The sequence below is a fragment of the Alexandromys fortis genome, unplaced genomic scaffold (genome assembly GCF_014885135.2).
Source record: "Alexandromys fortis isolate MF-2015 unplaced genomic scaffold, M_Fortis_MF-2015_v1.1 scaffold_30, whole genome shotgun sequence".
In the NCBI taxonomy this organism is placed as follows: Eukaryota; Metazoa; Chordata; class Mammalia; order Rodentia; family Cricetidae; genus Alexandromys; species Alexandromys fortis.
In genome coordinates, this window is record NW_026067922.1 from 3,607,862 (window position 1) to 3,615,356 (window position 7,495).

Genomic DNA, 7,495 nt, shown 5'->3' on the forward strand with positions numbered 1-7,495 from the left:
TTCTCTTGATGTTGGGTGTGTCCCAGCTCTTGTATTATTCCATCATACCCAGAAGGCTTTGAGAAGGAGTGTCATGGATGCTGCACCCCCTCCCAGAAAGATGAGTTCAGAACCCTACAGGAAACATTGAGGACTTGTTAATAAGGAGCTCAACAGTGCCCATTTGTCTGTTTGTTCCTCCGAAGACGTTCAAGGGGTACACCTGGGTAGACACCAGCAAAAGCAGTGAACATATCATCGTTCCCCACATCATTCCACAGTGCTTCTCAAGGCCCCGGTTAAGTAGACACGACTGTGTTCCGTCTGCAAAAGGATCAATTCAAGACCCAGCCCAGACAGGGTAAGTGGCCAGCTCCACGTGGAGGAGCCTGGGACTGACTCCCAGACCCTGCTCTTTCACCAAAGGTTCTTTGTACCAGTTCCCCTGGCCCAGTTGGCCTGGGATGGGAACAGGTAGGGAGCCTGGGTGTCACCCCGCACAGCACAAATGTGTGGCAGAGCAGCTGCCAGAAGGAAGGGAGAGAGAACTTTCTGCTCCTGCTGAGGCCGATTTGTCCCCATCCCATCCCGAGTCTATGGGAATCTCACACTGTCCTTTCAGAGTGGCTTCCCAAGGGAGGTGGCTTCAGGCCTCTTGGATGTGCTAACCAGGACCAGGGTGAACAGGGCGATCCAGCCTGGGAGGATCTGACTATCATGACATCCTTTTTCCGCTGCTGCTGTTCCAGCGTGTAAGTCTCTTAGGACCAAAGGCCAACGCTACGACACAGCTGACCCCATTGCTCCCCGTTCAAGCAGTAGCTGAAGATTGCCCCCACAAACGCCCACAAACGGAATGGCCCCCACAATAGTCATCCATCTTTTCACAGTTCTGGAGAGCAGAAAGTGCGAATCAAGGTGTTGAGTCTCTGTCTTCACAGGACTCCATGTCCCCTGGCCTTTTTCCTTCTTTCTCTGTCCTCGTAGTAGGTGACCCTGAGTGATCTCATCTCAAGAACTCTACCAGTATGTACAGGTTCTGGTTTGCTAGGTTTCACATTCGCAGGGTGTGGAACTTAGGTCGGGGTATTTGTCTTCTTAAGAGCTGCTATTCACTCTTACACACACACACACACACACACACACACACACACACCATCTTTGGAATCATGTGGCATCCCGTTGAAATCTTGTCCCCATAAACTTGCCAGCTGGTCTTTGGAAAATTTGGTAATCTCCCCAAACTTTAGTATTTTTCTGTGCTTAAAATAAGAATAATGTTTACACAACCAAGTTGTTAGAAGGGCTAAGTAATATAAGAAAGGAGCTTGACATGTTTTACATGCTCATTGAATGACCTATATGGCTATGAAGGTGATAGAGAATTGACTCAGAGAAGTGAAGGAATCTTCCCAAGGTCACACAGGTCCTTAGGTGGCAGAGCCATCAAAGGTACCCAATGCAGAAGGCTCTTCTTTCCATACATACTATCCTCTTGCTATCTCTACTGTAGTTTTTCTCTGTCTGCTGTATTATATGAGGGTGAGAATCTGACCTTGAGTTCTTCCCCCAGGTAATAGGAGAAGCCAGGCTTGGCCCCACTTGGGATAGGAAGCCAGTGGTCACAGCATCACTGTTGGGTAGCTGACCAGTGGTCATGGAGAGAACATGGAGTAGCCTTTTCCATGTGGCATCTCATCCTGCTTAGGGTTTGACTGAATAAAACCCTTCGGGATTTAACTAAGAACTAAGCTTTCTTTATGCTATGGAATCAGCTTCGCCAGGAAGGACAGGGAATCTCTGGACCAGAATGAAAGGTCCGATGTCAGCAAATGTATTAATTCCTTCCCCTCTGAATTCTTTTGAAATGTGATCTTCCTCTTCTCCCCTCCAAAAGACAGGAGCGGCTTTGATCTTGAAGGCTCTGTCACTCAGATGTCCTGTGCTGTCTGCTTCTGAAGAAGACTGCCCGACTTGAAGGGAAGCCAGTGGCTGATGTCAGGGACACCAGGCTTGGTACTGGAGTGGGGATAATGACCCACTTAAATGGTTTCCAAGCCTTGCAGAAGCCTGAGGCTACAGAGCTCTGGTAAGGTCTTAGTTCTTTCAGGACAGAGCTTAAGAGTACAGGTTTGCACTTTGACTAGACCTGATTAGATCTCAGGTTCATTCGGGGTCTAGGATCTCAAATAAAAAGGAAGTAGTAGAAGGGAACAGAAGGGTTTGTTTCTGGTGAGATATAAGAAAGACAAGAGGGTCAGCATCTTAGTGGGTGTGAGGCTGAGAGAAGTGGCGAGCTCCTGGTCAGAGTGACATGAACACACAAAGACTTACAACCACAAATTTCTCAGCTGAGTCTGTGGCCCAAAGGGTTTTAGGAACCCAGGGCTCAGGCCGAGAAGGAAAGAGCTCTTCCATCTAGTTGCCCAGCCAGCTTTTATCAGAAGCCCTGTCTGTGACCACCTCGGTGCCCGGACCCCAGAAGGCACAAACTGGCACCAGCTCCAGCCTCTGGAATGACACACAGCAGGAGCTGTGGGGACTGTGGGCTCATGCGGGCGATTCCTCTGGCAATGCAAGGCTGCCTTCTGGGGTTTGGCTGACAATCATAAAGGAAGGTGCCCAGGTGTCGCCACACACTGAGGTGGGGCTGGGGCAAGAGAGGAGACTGATCTTAAACCCCTTCTCGAATGTCACGGATCACTTTTCTCTTTCTCTTCTCCCCCATGTTTGCTGTATACCTGGCCAATTCCAAACTCAGCCTAACTCCTCAAACAAATCAACTCCGTGGCTCGAGAGTGGGTTCAGCTCTCCCCACTACCCCGCAGTTCTGCTTTTATCTTGGATTACCTTCAAGCACCCCTTTGCCAAGATGATGTGTGTGGGAACAACAGGTAGGGCCCTATGTCTGCAGCATCTGCTTTGGGGCACAGGGTGGGGCCGGCACTGTCCCCGTTGGAATTAAAAGGCATTCAGATTGGCCAGCAGGAAATCATAGTTGAGGATTAAAACACTTTTCATCTTTGGACCAAGGACTCTGCTGTAGGTGAGTTCTCACATGGGAGATGTCAATCGCAGAAGCTCATTTGCTCCTTAAAAAATATATATATTTCCTCTTGGAGACTGGATCTCATATATCCCAACTGATTTCAGACTCTTTCTGTTGCTAAAAACGATCTTGAATTCATGATCCTTCTGTCTCTACCTCTTAAGCGCCGAGATTGCGGGTATGTGTTATCACTCAAAAGTCTATGCGGTGCTAGGAATTGAACTCGGGGCTTCGTGCATACTGAACCTGTACTCTGCCAACTGCGTCTTCATTTTCTCTTTAAAACACTTTAAGAATTTCTACTTGTGCCAAGATAGTCTGGTCTGCTTGGCATGGCGTCTAAGACCCTGTACCGTGTACCCTTATGCCCCTGGTAACCCCTATGACTATGCTTACCCCTTATCCCCTGAAGATTGGCATTAATTGTTGCATCCCCAGGGACACCCATGTACCTCTGCATGGACAATACCTATACTGGAGTCACACCTTCTCATCTGGGTAGAAAGCTTTTCTTTTTTTTTTTTTTATCTTCAAACAAAGGCTGTTCAGTAAAGAAGCAGAAGATACTCAATGGGTGATGAATAGAACAGGGTACCCTCAACCGGGCAATGGTGGCACACACCTGTAATCCCAGTGCACAGGAGGCAGAGACAGGTGGATCTCTGTGAGTTCAAGGCCAGCCTGGTCTACAGAGTAAGTTCTAAGACAACCAGAGCTGTTACACAGAGAAACTTTGTCTCAAAAGCAAAACAAAACAAAAAAATAGAGATAATAAAGAACAGTGTTAAGTGTAGTTAATTTTCCAAGTCCAAAGTAAGTGCTCCAAACATTTTCCACAGCTATTGCAGGGTTGGCATGCAGCATTCGGATGCTCGTCATGATCCAAAACACACACACACACAAAAAAAAAAAAATAGAAGAATTGCTCAGACATTTGAAGACACCATCTCTTTAGCCTTTGCCAAATCTGCTCCTGGGGGACCGTGAAAGAAGATGCAAAGGTCCTTCCAGGTATTAGGACCATTCTAAAATTCACTGACCATGGTACTGAGAAGGCAAGAGACTTCTGGAGTCTTCTGTGCTGTTTTGATGTTACTGGGTAGGCCATGTCCCAGAAGCTGTGGGGAGAAGGTTGATTAGGATGAAGGCCCCTTCTGAAGAAGGACCAGGGTCCCTTTAGATTCTCCCACCAGGCTGGAGAGGAGGGCTACTCTTTGGCTGGTTTCTCTTGTTCTCAGAGCTGAGGAGGTCAGAGTCACCCTCCAGGAGATCAAGGCCTATTCCCTCAAAGGAGAGTGGAGATGGCTTTTCAAATTCTGCTTCCGGTTAGTGTGAGGAAGACATGAAATGCCACATTTTCTTCTTTATTCCTTCTGAAATTTCAACGTTAGGTCTGGCAAATGGAAGGAAGCAGGTATTTAACAAAGTCTGAACTATTCCTCCCCACTTCTCCACACAGGCACTCACTGTTCCCAAAAAACCATCGTGCAAAGGTTAAGCACAGAGTGTGTGACGCAGGAAAACGTGGGTCAAAACCCCAAGATCAGAACCTCCTGGTGGTTCTTCACTAACTCTGGGGCACCCAGGCAAGGTCCAGTGGGCATCCTGACTCAGCCAGCCAGAGGCAGGCAGTGGCCCAGAACAGGCTCCCCACATCCACAGGGCTGGCTATGGTGCCCACACACAATGAGATGATCATCTAAGCAGATGGGGTCGCAGCTGTGCAAACCATGGCAACCCACAGAGGCCAGGAGGACAGAGCAGCCTCCTCCCTGCTCTCTGCCTGTGGGGCTCTTTGATAGTTCCTTAAATAGGATCCAATTGAACGTTTTGAAAGGTTCCACCTTATGTAAGTGTTACCTTCCAAAATAGAAATCCTCTTTGTATTATTTTCAGCTATCTAAGAAGTGAGCCCCAGATTCTTCCAAGAGCTCCTTGTCCAAGGAAGATGAAGGGACCATTGCTAAGGTAGAGGACCAGAGGGGTTGAGGCTGTTTGTGTTTTAGAATCACAGATACCCTAGGGTGGAAGGACCTTACAGTCATTTCCCACAGTCCTCTGCCTCCTGGCAGGACTGTCCTTAGCAACCGAGCAGAAAGACCTAGTTCCACTTAACTAAGTTCAAGTTGGGGGTCTCATGACCTGAAGCTGCACGGGCTGCTTTGCCTGCCAGTGACCATCAGCAGAGCTTTTATGGCTCAAGAAGACTCCCCCTTTGCCATTTCTGTCACTCTTGACCTCTGTTCTTCCGGTCTCACTGGTCTCACTTCTGCCACCTTCTCACTCCTTGTAGGGATGTGCTGGCATTTTGTCTCTCCCAGGTCTCACCACCCCACAAACCCCAATGCTGGGCAGGCTGCAGCCGCTTAGTCAACACTTGCTGATATGAATCAGTCTTTGCATTGTAAAGTACTTTTGTGCTTACCAGGCCAGCAGTCTTTGTGTGCTCTCTGTCCCATTAGTGAGTCATGGTACTTTAGAGGCTTGTCCCCAAAGCAGCTTGCAGAACCTCTGCTCTCGGCAGGACCCAGAAACTCAGGATCCCCAAACTGGGCAGTTTCAAGATGGGGAGACCCCACTGGTGCCCTCCTGGGAGATGGGTGCCTTTTCACCTCTCTCAACTAGTTCAGACAGAGAAGACCCATAGATACTCTCACTCTTCTGCCCAGCCCAGTCCTTATCTGCAAGTGAAAGGTGACCCCAGGCATCCACGTGTCTCTGACAACAACTGTTTACCTCTCCTCTGCCCCAACTGTCAGGTGACCTGTGAGGAAAGGGTTCAGAACCTGCCTTCCTGTCCTTGCTATCCAGGGGGTCTGACTCAGGACAGGACCGTGTGTGTCCTGTGACCTGGGGAAGGGGAACAACAGAGGGCATCTCAGTCTCTAGAACAGGGATTCTCAACCTTCCTGATGCTGCGGCCCTTTAATACAGTCCCTCGTGCTGTGGTGACCACCAACCATAAAATTATTTTTGTTGCTACTTCATAAACACAGTTTTGTTACTGTTATGAGTCATAATGTAAATATCTGGTTCTTCTGACAGTCTTAGGTCTTAGGAAAGGGTTGCTCGACCCCCAAAAATGGTCTCCACCACAGGTTGAGAACGACAGCTTTAGAACAAAAGTGAGCCCTCAGGGAGCCATTCTTTGCCTCACACTGCCTCAGGGCAAGGCCCTACATCTACTGAGAGTACCTGGCTGAAACACTGGGGGTCATCCTCTCGGATGTAAGGTAGGGGAAGAGCAGAAGAGGCTTCTAGCTGATTCCCAGCCCTGGCCCCTACTCTGCTGAGAATCTCTCAATGGAGTCTTGATTTCACTACTTCAGTTTCTGTTAGAACAAGAGAGCACTGAGAAACTCTCTGAATGGCTAAGGCTGTCCTCTGTCTCCAGGAAAAGGTGGGTGCCCATCTACATGAAAGTCTGTGGACTGAGTTTTCTCCCTTACAATGGGGAATGTATCCTCCTGGGACTCTCTTGTGCCTGCTGACGGCTCTTCAGGGGCACTGTGACACTGCTGAGATGGTTTTTCTTGGAATGAGGGTGAAATGTATATTCCTCCAGGGCAGATCAGCATTGCTGTCACACATTGTCCCAAGGAGGAGTCAGTAGGTGAGGTCCTAGCTGCCTGTGGAAGAGCCGAAATCAGGGATGCAAGGCTGCGTGCCATCCAGCTGTCTGCAAGCAGAGTTAGTCCAGGCATCTCCTGCAGCTCCGAGGCTAATTGCTTAATTGAATCAGTGCAAATTCCTGCTGTTTTGGAGCTTGTGAGTTGTCTACAAGATGGGCTGCCTTGGCAGGTCAGAAAGGCAGAGGCCAGAGAGGCAGCAGCCAGAAGTCTGGGCTGTGGACGCCTCTGCTAGGCTGAATTTGAGTGCACTTGGCTAGCCCTGGGCAGAGGAGGACTCAGACCCACGTAGCAGAAGGAGAAAATCAAGCCTTAGAAGCTCTCCTCTGACTGCCACATGCCTATCACGACACACCTCACCCCTACTCTCACAAGATGTGTGTGTGTGTGTGTGTGTGTGTGTGTGTGTGTGTGTGAATGTTCTTTAGGGAGAGGTGCTGCTATGTGTTAACCATTTCCTGTTTCCCAGGCACACAGTAGGACCACGTTTCCCACCATCCTTTGCATTTAGTGAAGTGCATACAAGTAGGTTCTGACCAGTGGAATAGTGTCACTTAGATGTGAGGTTCTGGCAATAACCCAGCTATGAATTAATATTGGTGACCCTGGCGCTTCACTGTGTGAGTCAAGAAGCAACACTCAGCCGGGCGGCGCACTCCTTTAATCCCAGCACTCGGGGAGGCAGAGGCAGGCAGATCTTTGTGAGTTCGAGACCAGCCTGGTCTACAAGAGCTAGTTCCAGGACAGGCTCCAAAGCTGCAAAGAAACCCTGTCTTGCAAAACGAAGAAGAAGAAGAAGAGGAGGAGGAGGAGGAGGAGGAGGAGGAAGAGGAGAAAG